The sequence below is a fragment of the Ailuropoda melanoleuca genome, chromosome 4, assembly GCF_002007445.2.
Source record: "Ailuropoda melanoleuca isolate Jingjing chromosome 4, ASM200744v2, whole genome shotgun sequence".
NCBI lineage: Eukaryota > Metazoa > Chordata > Mammalia > Carnivora > Ursidae > Ailuropoda > Ailuropoda melanoleuca.
Genome location: NC_048221.1, coordinates 64,410,059 through 64,423,089, shown reverse-complemented (window position 1 = coordinate 64,423,089; position 13,031 = coordinate 64,410,059). Strand labels below are relative to the sequence as shown.

General features: G+C 39.8%; 1 non-coding gene across 1 annotated transcript; it reads right to left on the bottom strand.

Moving 5' to 3' along the window:
- Positions 1-11,398: 11,398 nt before the first annotated feature.
- LOC117802088 lies at positions 11,399-11,506 on the bottom strand. The gene has a single exon (XR_004625148.1). It is a non-coding gene; the product is annotated as a U6 spliceosomal RNA (small nuclear RNA).
- Positions 11,507-13,031: the final 1,525 nt, after the last annotated feature.

The window sequence follows — 13,031 nt, the reverse complement described above, 5'->3', positions numbered from 1 at the left end:
CAACAGGTCTGTGCCGGGCCCAATAATCTGCATTTTGAGAAATTCACAATGAGTCTGATCTTGGGTAAATCACAGGGTTTCATTTAACCTGCAGGACTACATAGCTAATTTCAATTTGGATGCTCACCCTCTTTCCTGGCCTTGCCTGTGCTCAGCTCCCTTTGTCCTTCTTTGTCCCCTTTGCCTGTGCTGCCTCCTTCCCTCCCTAGGAAGCTAAGCCTTGGGGCATCACACTTTGAGTCCCTGGCTGTGACTTAGGTCCTGAACTTATGTCCAGACTTTAAGGAGGTGCTGGTCACGTGGCAAATAAATTCTCACTTGCTTCGGCCTCATTTCTCCAGGATAAACTTCCTATCCTTGTGGCAATGACCACCTAGAAGTATGTCCTGCGATCTGGTTAGCACACTTTGAGAGAAACATAGCAGATTTGGAAAAGAAACTGTAGACATTAAAACAACACAGAAGGTTTCATAAGAGGCAGAAGAAATAATTACAGTCTGTATATCTGGGAAGTCAAAAATTCCCCAGGAGGGCCATAGTCTGAGATCCAGCTGGCACAGAAATCACGGGGTGCTGGCTTCTTGGTTCAAAGTCACTGGAAAACACGTACATAAGAGCAAAACAATGTGGCCTTACCTCCTAGAGAAAAACACCTATCACACCTTGGAGGAGATCGTTTTGCAAGATACAAGAAATATATTACCCAACAAGTTATGGATTAAATGTAGACAACTCGTTATTAGCAAATAAATCATGTGAAAGATTTAAAGAACATTCTTGAAAACATTGATGCATGTGGGATATATGAAGAAATAATTACAGAAAATTAAATATGTTCAGATGAATCTCTAACATTTGAAAGAGACCAGTATAATCTCTTCTAAAGGGATTTCTTTTTCCTTTACGTTAAAAAAAAAAAAAAATTACTGGTTTGCTGAAGCCAGACGTCTCTTCTTTAATCGGCAGGTCAAATGAAACCTCAGTACACCTGTAAAGTAATGTGCATGGTATAATGAGAGATATGGTGTGCAGCTCTCTGGAATGTCCAGTATAGTTGGGAGATAGAACATAGGCGTGAACAGAAAATAACTAAGCATAGCATAGCCGATTGAACGCACTGGAGTTGGGCAAAGGGCCCTGAGAGGTAGAACAGCAGAGCTAGTCCCTAGGGATAAACGCCAGGATCTAGAGTCACACTTAAAGGACTTGTGCCTTGGTTTTTTCATCTTTAACAGAGGGCCAGTGGTAATAGTGGTAATACCTCTTTTACTTCATAAGGTAAAGATTTAACTGATGCATGTAAAAAGTATGCCATCTGGTATAAGAGCTTAATAAATAATAAGGTCTTTGTTATCACCGTGCCCTTCCTTTTGAATGTTTTCTACAATGCCATACTTTCTTTTAACTTGGTTAACTCTTACACACCCCTCAAAACCCTGCTCAAATAACAGCTTCCCTCAGGAAGCTGACCCTGATTCTTCGATTTGGTTTTGGAGCGAATTACCATCAGCATTGACCACTCAGTCTTTGGTCTCCTCCACTGGATCCGATGCTCTGAGGACAGAGGGCAGGATTTATTTGACTGTGTCCAGAGGGTTTAACAGCATGCGCAACATAAATAGTTCTTCGTTAAATGAAATAATTTTTTTTTAAAAGATGTTATTTATTTATTTGAGAGAGAGTAAGAGAGAAAGTGGGGGGAGCACAAGCAGGAGAGAGGGGCAGAGGGAGAAGGAGAAGCAGACTCCCTGCTGAGCAGGGCGCCCGACTCGCGAGGCTGGATACTGGGACCCTGGGATCATGACCTGAGCTGAAGACAGAAGACACTTAATCAACTGAGCCACGCAGGCGCCCCAAAATGAAGTTCTTAAATAAGGAAGGTAGGACTTTATACTAAATTTCAAGGTCCAGGTAAAATCCTAAAGGACAGCAATGGGAGGGCCCGAAGTCTCAGGAATGAAAAACTATTGGTTTATCTGCATTCAGAGAAATTATAATCCCCTTCCCCTGCTGATCCATGTTCTTCTGTTGGAAATGTAGTTACAGGATGCAATTTCAGTGTGGGCGTTGATCTCTAGATTGCAACTCCACCACACTGATTTAAAGGAGCCTGGCAGAATTTCTACTTCATAAGGTTGCTATCACCATTCAGTGTAATAATACATATTTGGAAGCAATCACCCACTATTAGTGCATCCAATATAAGCTCATAGCACTTTGGTTAATCCAGCACTTCTTTCCTGTCTCATGCTCTGGAATACGAACCCCATGAACTCAGGGACCGTCTCTTTCACCATTATAACCAGAACGCCTGAAAGTATAAGTTCCAAGTAACTGCTCCATGAATATTGGTAGAATGAATGAATGAATGAATGAATGAATGAATGAGTAAGAGGGTATGAACTTTTTCTTCTCAAGAAAATAGTTTATTTACGCTTCCCCCACATGCCTTCTGCACTCATGTATTTCTCCCTTTGGTTAACCCGCCTTTTCCAGCTGGTTAACCAACTTTACACAAACATCTACCTGCTGATACTGTCCTCTCAGATTTCATTTTAGATGCCCCCTCCTTCTTTCTAGAGCCTTATTAACCCCCCAGTATAAATTATTGTCTCTGCAACTCAAGTCCTGTAATAATGGTCACCTCTATTAGAGCAAAGCTTGCACGCTGCTTGACTTCTCCTCACCCCGATGCAGGTGTTGAGGAACCCATCTTTGTTCCTTGAGCTTTACGTCAACTCATTCTTGATCACGTGCATGGCATGAGCTTTTGCTATGTGACTTCACAGATAATTTTTAAGTTATAAAAGTAATGACTTTGACATATCAACATATCTCAGTAATACGTTGTATGTAGATATAATGTTTTATATAATATATTGTTAGGTGTTCAGATTCAGTTTATTTTCCAAATATTTTCATTTGCAGTTATTTAAATAAACATGTATTCTTGCTGTATTTCTTAAGTTTAATTTTAAAAAGTATTACTTTTGGGGGCACGTGGGTAGCTCAGTCAGTTAAGCGACTGACTTTTGGTTTCAGCTCAGGTCATGGTCTCATGGGTTGTGGGATCGAGCTCCCTGATGGGATGCCCGCTCAGTGGAAGTCTGCTTGAAGATTCTCTCACTCTGCCCTTCCCCCCACTTGCATACGCATGCATGTGCACTCTCTCTCTCAAATAAATAAATAAATCTTTGAAAAAAAAGAAAAAGTATTACTTTTCTTCCCCTTTCCGTTCACAACACAGTAATTCGACAATTGTATACATTACATTATGTTCACCACAGTAAATGTAATTACCGTTTGTCACCAAAAAAGGTATTACTTTGTGTGGGTTTCAAAATGATTTTTTTATATTTGTTATATTTATATATTACATATATTATAATATATATTATATTTATTATATTTAAAACTGGTTCTATAATTTGGGCTGGTTCTGATGTCTCAATGGCTTAACTTCCCTGATTCCCAGTTTTCAAGTTTATAAGGTGGAGTTCCCTGTCAGTGAACATCACATGTATTATAAAATTTATTATTCTTTCATAATATTTAATATAATATTAAAAACATTGTGTATTATATTAATATTATTTGATTCCTAATACTTAGGGAATGAGTTTTTTAAAGATTTTATTTATTTGACAGAGAGAGAGAGAACATAAGCAGGGGGAGCAGCAGGCAGAGGGAGAGGGAGAAGCAGACTCCCTGCTGAGCAGGGAGCCTGATGCAGGACTCGATCTCAGGACCCCGAGATCATGGCCTGAGCTGAAGGCAGATGCTTAACTGACTGAGCAACCCAGGTGCACCAAGGGTATGAATTTTTTAAAGCTGTTATAAGTACTGTCAAATTATTTGTCAAACATTTTCTACCATATTACATGGTCTCTAGCAATGGACACATATACCAGTTGCATTCCTATTTCCACCTGTACTACACACTATAATTTTAAAAATAATTTAATAGAGGAAATGAACTTCGTTATTGCTTTCATTTGAGATCTTTCACTAGAAATGAACAATTTTCAGTTTACTCGGACATTTTTATTTTCTCTTACTCTTCACATACTGTGCCCAGACTGTAGAGGAAAAAAAAAATTTTAGCAATTTTTCTGCATTAAAAATCATCACCACAGATTTCAATAAAGTAAATGTTTAAAACAATCTTTTTAATAATACCAATTCTCATCATGCACGAAGTGTTTACACAGCTTAAAGCTCACTTCAATGAAAAGGACAGTCACGGATTAAATGAGAAGTCATAAAAATCAAGTCATGAGCCTAGGTCTCTTTAACAGCCAGCTTCTGTTAATTACAAACCAGGGGTGGAGATGGGAGAGACGGGTTCTATTCTAAACCGAACCAAGAGAAAGGGAGGTCACTTATCTGGTGAGCTCAAAGCTCTGCTCCTTTCCCTATTCCACCTTTGTTTGCTTATTTAACCAGGCAAAAGTACTTAACCACACAAAACCGCTTCTACTGTATTGACATAAAACTCATTTCACATGACCCACAAATAGCTGCTGGCTGCCTTCAAAAGGATACCTGCTCACGATGCCATCATTTCCTTACAACGAACTGGGGCAACAGCCCTACATTCAGTCTGTGCCATTTTTAAAATTTTAGAACCAGATGGCCCTTCATTTGCCAAGCAGTTTCCATGAAATCGTTTTTAAAAAAACCATTTATAAAATCTCATTTTCAGTGTTGGACAAGAACCCGATTTGATGACCAGGTCTGAGGACATCCCGGGGCACGGGCTCTCAGTCGTGGCTGCACTTTGGAGTCTCCCGGAGCTTTAATAGACACTAATGTTGGCCCCTTGCCGAAGGTTCCGATGTCACCCGCCTGGGATGAAGCCTGGGCATGGGGATTTTTAAAAGAGCCTCAACCAAGAGCCTCAACCTCACTGCTTTAGGGGAAAGAAATGGATAGAGTTGCACTGCTACCTGCCGTAGCCGCTTCTGTGTGTAAAAGGTAATAACACATGTGAGTTTATTTCTCAAAATAAGAGAACCATGAGGATTTTTTTTTTTTTGGTCTGTTCACTTGCTTGTTTGAAGACAAGCCTACAAGGTATTTTGAAATATAGAATAAACATGATGCAAGTTAATCAGATCTTTTAAAAAGCAGTTCTTCGGTTTTAAGACTTTACATAACTGCGGTTAAAGGAACACCTACCAAAAGTAAACAGGACCCAGATGGTTTTGCTATTGATTCACTGTTTTAGCCTATTTCCTGGCATCCTCTATTCCTATTCTTCTACTTTCCAGCGCCATCCACACCACCTCCTTCACGCACCTCTTTGTTCTCACTCCCTGGCCACAGTGCCTGATCCCATCCAATACATGGTTGTTGACTGACTGCGTTTTGCCATTGTTCTGCTCTCTGGCTGGGCTGTTATTAGTAGCAGTGCTACAGTGACCTCTCTTGATGAAACCAGAAAGTGCAGTAAGGAATTCCAGAAAGGAGTTCTTGTAACAACAGTCAAGTTGAGGTTGAAATGCGAGCCAGTCCCAGTCTCAGACAAAACTGAGGAGGAAATAATATCAAAGGAGCTTAGGGCAAATGGAAAGCAGAAAGCACGGTTGGTCTGTTTCTGTGAGCAGCCTGGCCCAGCATTTTGTCTGAATCTTTTTCTCTCCGTGTCCATATCCCAGAGGCTCAAGCTTAAATGCACTCATTTCAATGATTTTACTGGGTTTTCAACATTCAAAGATTTAAACATTTTGTGCTATGGATTGATTTCTCATGAGTCACCAAGGCATTCTAATCAAAGTGATTAAAAAACCTCATACCTCATTTTAGAAGACAAAGTCACAGTGCTTTGGAGTAGTTTTTCTTTTTTTTAAGATTGCTCTTACTTTTAATTTGTATTTGTCCTTACTGTTTATGTACTGATACATGCTTGGTGTAAACTCAGAGGCAGGAAGAAATGACAGAGGCAGCTTTTGATGCCACAGTCAAGGTGGTAAGTACTTAAGAAATTAAAGGCAAGAAAATGTGGTCCTAGGGGCTCCTGGGTGGTGAACTTGGTTGAGCATTGGATTCTAGGTTTCGGCTCAGGTCATGATCAGGGTCATGAGATCCATCCCCGCGTCGGGCTCTGCGCTTAGCATGGAGTCTGCTTAAGATTCTCTCTCCCCCTCTCTTTCTACCCCTCCCCCACCCCAATTTCTGTCTCTCTCAAATAAATAAATCTTTTAAAAAAGGAAAAAAAAGAAAAGAAGGAAACGTGATCCTACGAAGCAAGTACAAATGGGAATACTGTCACCAAATCATAAACACTTGACTATCCGGGGTCAGAGAAGAGTTAACTTGGAGATTCTAGCCCTGAACTCAGGGTTCAGTTTCAACCTTTGCACTGACTGAATCAATTAACTTTCTGCCTAATTACCTTGGCTCTCAGATGGGGCTACACATAAAGCTTCCCATATGGACAGTGGCCCTATTTCCCCCTCTAACAACGAGGTATAAAATTGCTTATCTGCATACTGATAACTTAGAGGTTAAAGAAAAAAACAGGAGGTAGGGTGTTTATTTGAATAGAAATATGATATTAACACAAATGTTCTTTGAACAAAATGATGATTTTAGAGGTGGTAATAAAGGAAAGAGTGTACAACAGCCAGGTGAAGAATTAGAACATTTTCTTCCCTGAATGAAGAATGGAAACACCCTGGATCCTCACTCCATTGACATTTTGGGGGCTTCAACCGTGGGATCACCTTCACAGCAGGCCTGCATTATAGAGCTCCTAATAGCAATAAATAAACCTTTCGCCACAAAACCATTTTAGATGGAATCCAAAACAAAGAACTCCATATCAAATTACCAAACTATTTTTGTAAGACTGCAGGTTTACTCTATTTTTTTTCTTCACACACCCTGTCCCCAAGACTTTTCAAGAGTGCTAAAAATGATACAAAACCCAAGAAGAGAACAATAATAAAGCAGAAGCAGCAGAATAAAGGAAACTAAAGATAGGGCCAGAAAACGGAGCCAGGAAAGAGGCTAAAAATATGCATAAACACAGTATCGATGTGCACTCTTCCACGCGTATGGGCCACAAATGTGGCTCTAACCTGCTAGCAGCCACAGAGAATAGAGTGGCCTGGTCAAGTACACCTGTACAGACTTTCTAAGATAAAAACAAATGAATTTCACAGAAGACTACCAAGTCTTCCTGGTATTTAGACCAGAAAACACACACACACAAACACACACACACACACACACACACAAACAATAACAAAAAACTGCACTTATGCTTGGTCCGTTTGTGAAAAAGAAACTATGTGATAGAAAAAGCAATGTCCTCAACAGTATCTTAATACAAAGTTTCATATGACTTTTCCTTAAAATACTCCTCTGGATGGGGCGCCCAGTTTCATTTGAATTTCAGATAAACAAGCCAGACATACTTCCACTAAACAATTACTCATTGTTTGTCTGTGATTCAAATTGAACTCAGCACCCTGTATATTTATTTGCAAAATCTGGCAACTCAGGGTGAAGGCCTCAGATAGAAATGCAAATCCCTACATCTGTGCATGTGGACAATACCGATCAAAATGTCTGACAGTGTTCAGGCACCAGCCATGGGTAGATCAGTGCTATAGTTTAGAACTTTTGAGTATCTAGAGGAAACATATTCACCGCAGCTTAAAAATGGAAACATTTGATGGGAAAGCACTTTTCGGGGTCATTAAGACCTAGAAGTGCCTCAGAGGGGAGGAGGGTGGGGGAATAGGATAGACCGGTGATGGGTAGTAAGGAGGGCAAGCATTGCATGGTGCACTGGGTGTTATATGCAACTAACGAATCATCGAACTTTACATCAGAAACCAGGGATGTACTGTATGGTGACTAACATAATATAATAAAAAATCATTAAAAAATAAAATAAAATAAAAGTGGTGCTACGGGGGAAAAAAAACTAGAAGTGGTTTTACTTGAAAATGCATGTGAAACTACTATATTGGCAGGTGATAGACAATTTATGGAATATCAGTGATTTTCTTGTTTATTTTTTCTGGGTTTGGTGCCAAATAAAATGATTGGACACTGACATAGATTAATTATCTTAAAATAGAGCTTCCAATCAAACCTGTGGAATGTGAGAACCTAGTGAAATATTCTAAATGCATTTTAAAGCATTATTTAGTGATAAAAAGACACATGACCAAAAAAAATAAAAAGGATTGCTTTTCAGTCTTAGAAAGTCAATTGTGGGTTCAAAGAGATTACATAGTCTGAAATTTGATAGAAATTGCCAAATTGCTCCCTAAATAAATTGTATCAGTTTACATGCTAACCCACAGCATAGGGAGACTGCTTTCCAGCACTCTTAGTAATAATACCTATTATGGATGCTTTAATTTTTGCCAGTTTTATGGGTAAAAGAAACTATGTCTCCATGTTGAATCAACTTGAAACGTTTCAACTATGAACAAAATTGTAGTTGACATTTGTCAATCTGGGGCTGCCACCCCCCACTGTCAGTTCTTTTCACCATTCCCAGGCACCCAAGGATGACCCTTTGGAGAACTGTACTTTCCTGTACCTTCGGGGTAGGCCATACAGTCCACATCTCTCTATGAAAACTGTGGGGTCAAAGCAGGAGGCCCCATGCAAGGGTCCCATGACAGTCCTTTGGACACTGGGGGCCTCTGGGGGATGCTGATGTTTAGGAGAACGACCCAAGAGGGAGGGCGCTGGTTGAAGCCACAGCCATTGTGGTGGGAGCTGCTGTGTGAGTGTTCGGTGCCTGCATTGTGACTTTGACTGTGGTTCTCACCACACAGCACTCCAGAGCTCTGTGGCCATGGTCTGGTTCGGAACATAAGCTTTTACTGCCCTGAGCCCCAGCTATCTCTCCAATGCATCCATTTCCTCTTTAAGAAAATCAATGTGTTCCTTCTGCTTGAAATCAGGGATGCTGGCACAATTGTATAGAGAGGGGTTCCTTCTAATTTTCCTCTAGTGAATCTGTTCAATAGTGAGTCCTTCCAGTGCATGAACATGATTTGATCATGGCTTATATACAATTTCCTCAGGAATTCATCTATGGTATTATACAAAGTATTAAATCTAAATTACAAAAAAAAATGATTAGTGTGAACCCATCTAGAAGGCAGGATTATTAGCTCTCGTTAAGGACTGGTGCATTTTTAAACAAAACTATTAGACCATTGTATAAAGTGGTGTTCAGGTTTGGCCCATGGAACAGAGTGAGGAGAACTGAAGTTTGTTGATCTCCAGGTTCCAAGGTTAGTAAAAATAAGGACTTAGCCCTAAATATAAATGTTTTCATCTCAGCTTACTAGCTAGTGTGGAGGGTGAGAACATGCCACCTGTAAATGTACTGCTTTGATATAAGGAGAACCAAGAGATGCAGAAAGAAACCTTCTCAGATCTTCTCTTATCTGACTCAAAGCAGAAGCTTCTGAAAATGAAAACTGCCCCAAATGCCCTTGCCCAGGGAAGTTCTATGACCATGCAGAAGATGGAAAGTTGGCATCAGAATGGATCTGTACAAACAAAGTTTGCTAAGATGGCCCTCCTTCTCCATTAGTTTCTCCCATGTAGTTGCCTTCCCACAGTTTGCAGTCCCTAGAAGCCCGAAAACTCTTTTCCCTTTGTCTTGTCACTTCCCTACAAATTTGTCATTCTCTGTTAAGACGCCACGTAAGTCCAAGTTCAAACCACCCCTTTGAGTTCCCCATCACTGAGTTTCTCCCACTGTGCATGTATGCTGCCCATGTTTAATAAATGCTGCTTTTCTCTTGTTCATCTGTATTTTGCCAAATTATTTTTGGGCTCCAGCTGGAGAACCTAGGAGGGTAGAGGGAAAAGGTTTTTTCCCTTTGCTACACTGGCACCAAAGATGGTACCAAATAAACATACCCACTGGATAATTAGGTGCCACAGCTGCCCATGGTCTGATGTTCTGCCAGGTGTAAAGCCCAAGAGAAAGTCATTCAATTCAAGGAAATCTGAAGTCTCGAGAGTTCTATGGGTGCACTGTTGGGCAGGAAAGTGCCACATCAGCCTCAAGGGTCTACCTATCGCATGCTACCTTGTACAGCAATGTCTTGCTGTGCCAAAATTGCGGTCTCCTTTGTTCTCTGTGGGCTTCAGTGTTCTTACTGCAGCATGGGTCTTCAGGAGATCTCACTGTGGCTACCTCAGGACCATCTGTAGCAGCCATTCATTCACGAATATCACATGTTCCCCATAGAAAGTACTGTTCCTTTTTGTTATTAAATCATGTGTATGGAGAGTGCCTTCCCTTATCAAATGGTTGCAAAACACTGCAACTGCCCCCTTGAAGTGTAGTCTTAAGTTTTGATTTTTTCTCTTTCTTTCTGTGTGTGTGTGTGTCTTTCTCTCTCATCTATGCATATATTTTCCCCATCCCCTTTGGCTAGAATAATCTTATGGATGTAGTTGTATAATTTACACACAATACATAGATTTTAAGTATTCACTCTGAAGAGTTTTGTCAATCATATACACCTATTTAACCACCATCTGTGGAAATAGAAAACATTTCCAAAACCCAGAAAATCCTCTCAGGCTTCTTTCTAGTCAGTTCAGCACTATTTCCCCTAAGAGAAAAACAAACGAACAAACAAACCCAAAAAAACCCAAAAAACAAAAACAAAACCCCCCCCCAAAACCCACTAGTTTCTAACATATAGATTTGTTTTGCCTATATTGAAATTAATATAAATTGAATAATAAAATTTGTGCTTTTTTGGTGGGGGGCTTGATATGTTTTTGAAGTTTATCCAAATTGTTGTGTGTGTCAGTAGTTAATTTCTTTTTACTAAGAAGCATTCCACTGTATGAGTTTACCACAGTATGTTTATCCATTCACCTGTTGACGGTTATTTGGGTCATTTCCAGTTTAAGGCAATTATGAATAAGGCTACTACGTCTTCTGTTTTTGTGGACATATAGTCCTTACTTCTTTACATAAAGTCTATACTACTCTGCTTGTGTAATACCTGGAAGTGAAATTTTGGGGTCATGGGGCAAGTTTAACTTTATGAGAAATTGCAAAGGAATCTTCCAGCGTGGTTAGACATTTCTATACTCCTGCTAGCAATAGATGAGTCTTCTAGTTGCTTTTGGTATTCATTAACATTTTGTCAGGATTTTGTTGTTGTTGTTGTTGTTGTTGTTGTTGTTGTTGTTTTATAACATCCCCACTAGCGTGTGTGAAATGGTATCTCGTTGTGGTTTTAATTTGCATCCTGATGGCTAATGATGTTGAATACTTTTCCATGTGCTTATTGGCTATTCTGCATACTTTTTTGGTGAAATATGTGTTCAGGTGTGGGTGGGTTTTTTTTGCCATTTTAAATTAGGTTGTTTGTATTTTTTTCTTATGAGTTTTTTATGTATTTTGCAAATTTGCATTCATCTTTGCGCAGGGGCCCTGCTAATCTACTCTGTATCATTCCAGCTTTTGTAAATGTGCTGCTGAAGCTAGCACAGTTCTTCATGTCTTTTGGATTCAACTCTTTAGTTAGATATATGTGCTGTAAACATTTTTTTCCCAAACTATTATTTTTTAATGAGCAGTGGCAAGTACATATCATAACCATTCTCTGGAATAGCTATACCCAAACATTCAAGTGACAGATATACCAGGCAGTTACTGCCATCACAAAAATTTGGTATAAAAATCTATCCTAAAACATAGTGATTTAAAACAATAAGCATTTATAAAGCAACCAAGGGTAGAAATCAGTTGGGGTCAGCTGACCTAAGCTGGGTTCAGCTGAAGCATCTTGGCTGGGGTGGTTCTATTCCATGGGTGTCATTTTCTCTTCCTGAAATCAGTGGGTGGGCACAGCCATATTCTTCTCATGGCATTGGCTGAGGCACAAAACGTCCAGCAGAGACGTGCCAAGCCTCTTGAGTCTTTGACTCAGACCAACACTGTTACTTTCACATCTTTCACATGTACCTGTGGACCAAAGCATCTAGCATGGTTGAAACCAGAGCTGAAGTGAGAAATGGGCCCTGCCCATGGTTAGTGAACTTTGCAAAATTCCTTGACAAATGGCATAGATACGGGGAGGAGTGAAGAAGGGGAATTAGTGAAATCTGTTGCAAACACATTAAAATTGTATGTTTATAAATGCATTTATAAAGAATTTGTGGTAGAGAATAGACATTAGGAATAATTCACAGAATATTTTGTCCTCATTCACTGTCTTGCTGAGTGTTTCATTTCCCTCCCTCAGCCTAATTGATTCCATGTGGTATTTAACTAGTTCTAAAACCATTCATTTATGAATTCATGAATTTATTTAATAATCCTTTAGACTATTTTGTCTATGCCAGGTACTGTGTGCAAGGTTCTAGAACCACAACAGTAAACAAGACAGGCAGACATTATGAAGTTCAGAATTGGACACAGACAACTGAGTAGGGAAGTTCCTTGGAAGGGTAGTTTACCCAGAATCTTGGTGTGAAGGAAAGTTTTACAACCTTCCTTAGCTAAAGCCTAACCAACACATACAAGTTAAAAAGGCAAAGATGGAGAAGCGGTGTATTAGCCCATGCAAGAGGTGATGGAGGGCAAGCTGACTGGAAGTGAAAGTAGTTAGAGGCAGCCTAGAGTTTGAGTGGAGAGGTGACTATGGCCACAGGATGAAGAGTGGATCAAAGACGTGGAAAAACAGGAGGAGGGAAGCTACTGCAGTGTCCAAGCTGAAGGTACAGTCCAATAACCAGGGGTAGACGCGGCGGGGGTAGAGAGATGTGGATGGGTTCCAGTGACATCTTGGAGTCCCAGGAAGGGGGCTTGGAGTTTGATTTTATGTAGGATGAATGGAGAGGGAGAAATCAAATATAATGCCCAAATTTCTTGACTAATCAAGTAGATGGTTTTACATTTAATGAAATAGGAATTAGAGGAAAGGGTCTCATTGGATGAATGGGAGGAATAGATAATAATTTTTATTCTAAAATATTGTGTTACCTGTGTTAAAAGGTAAACTGAAGCATAT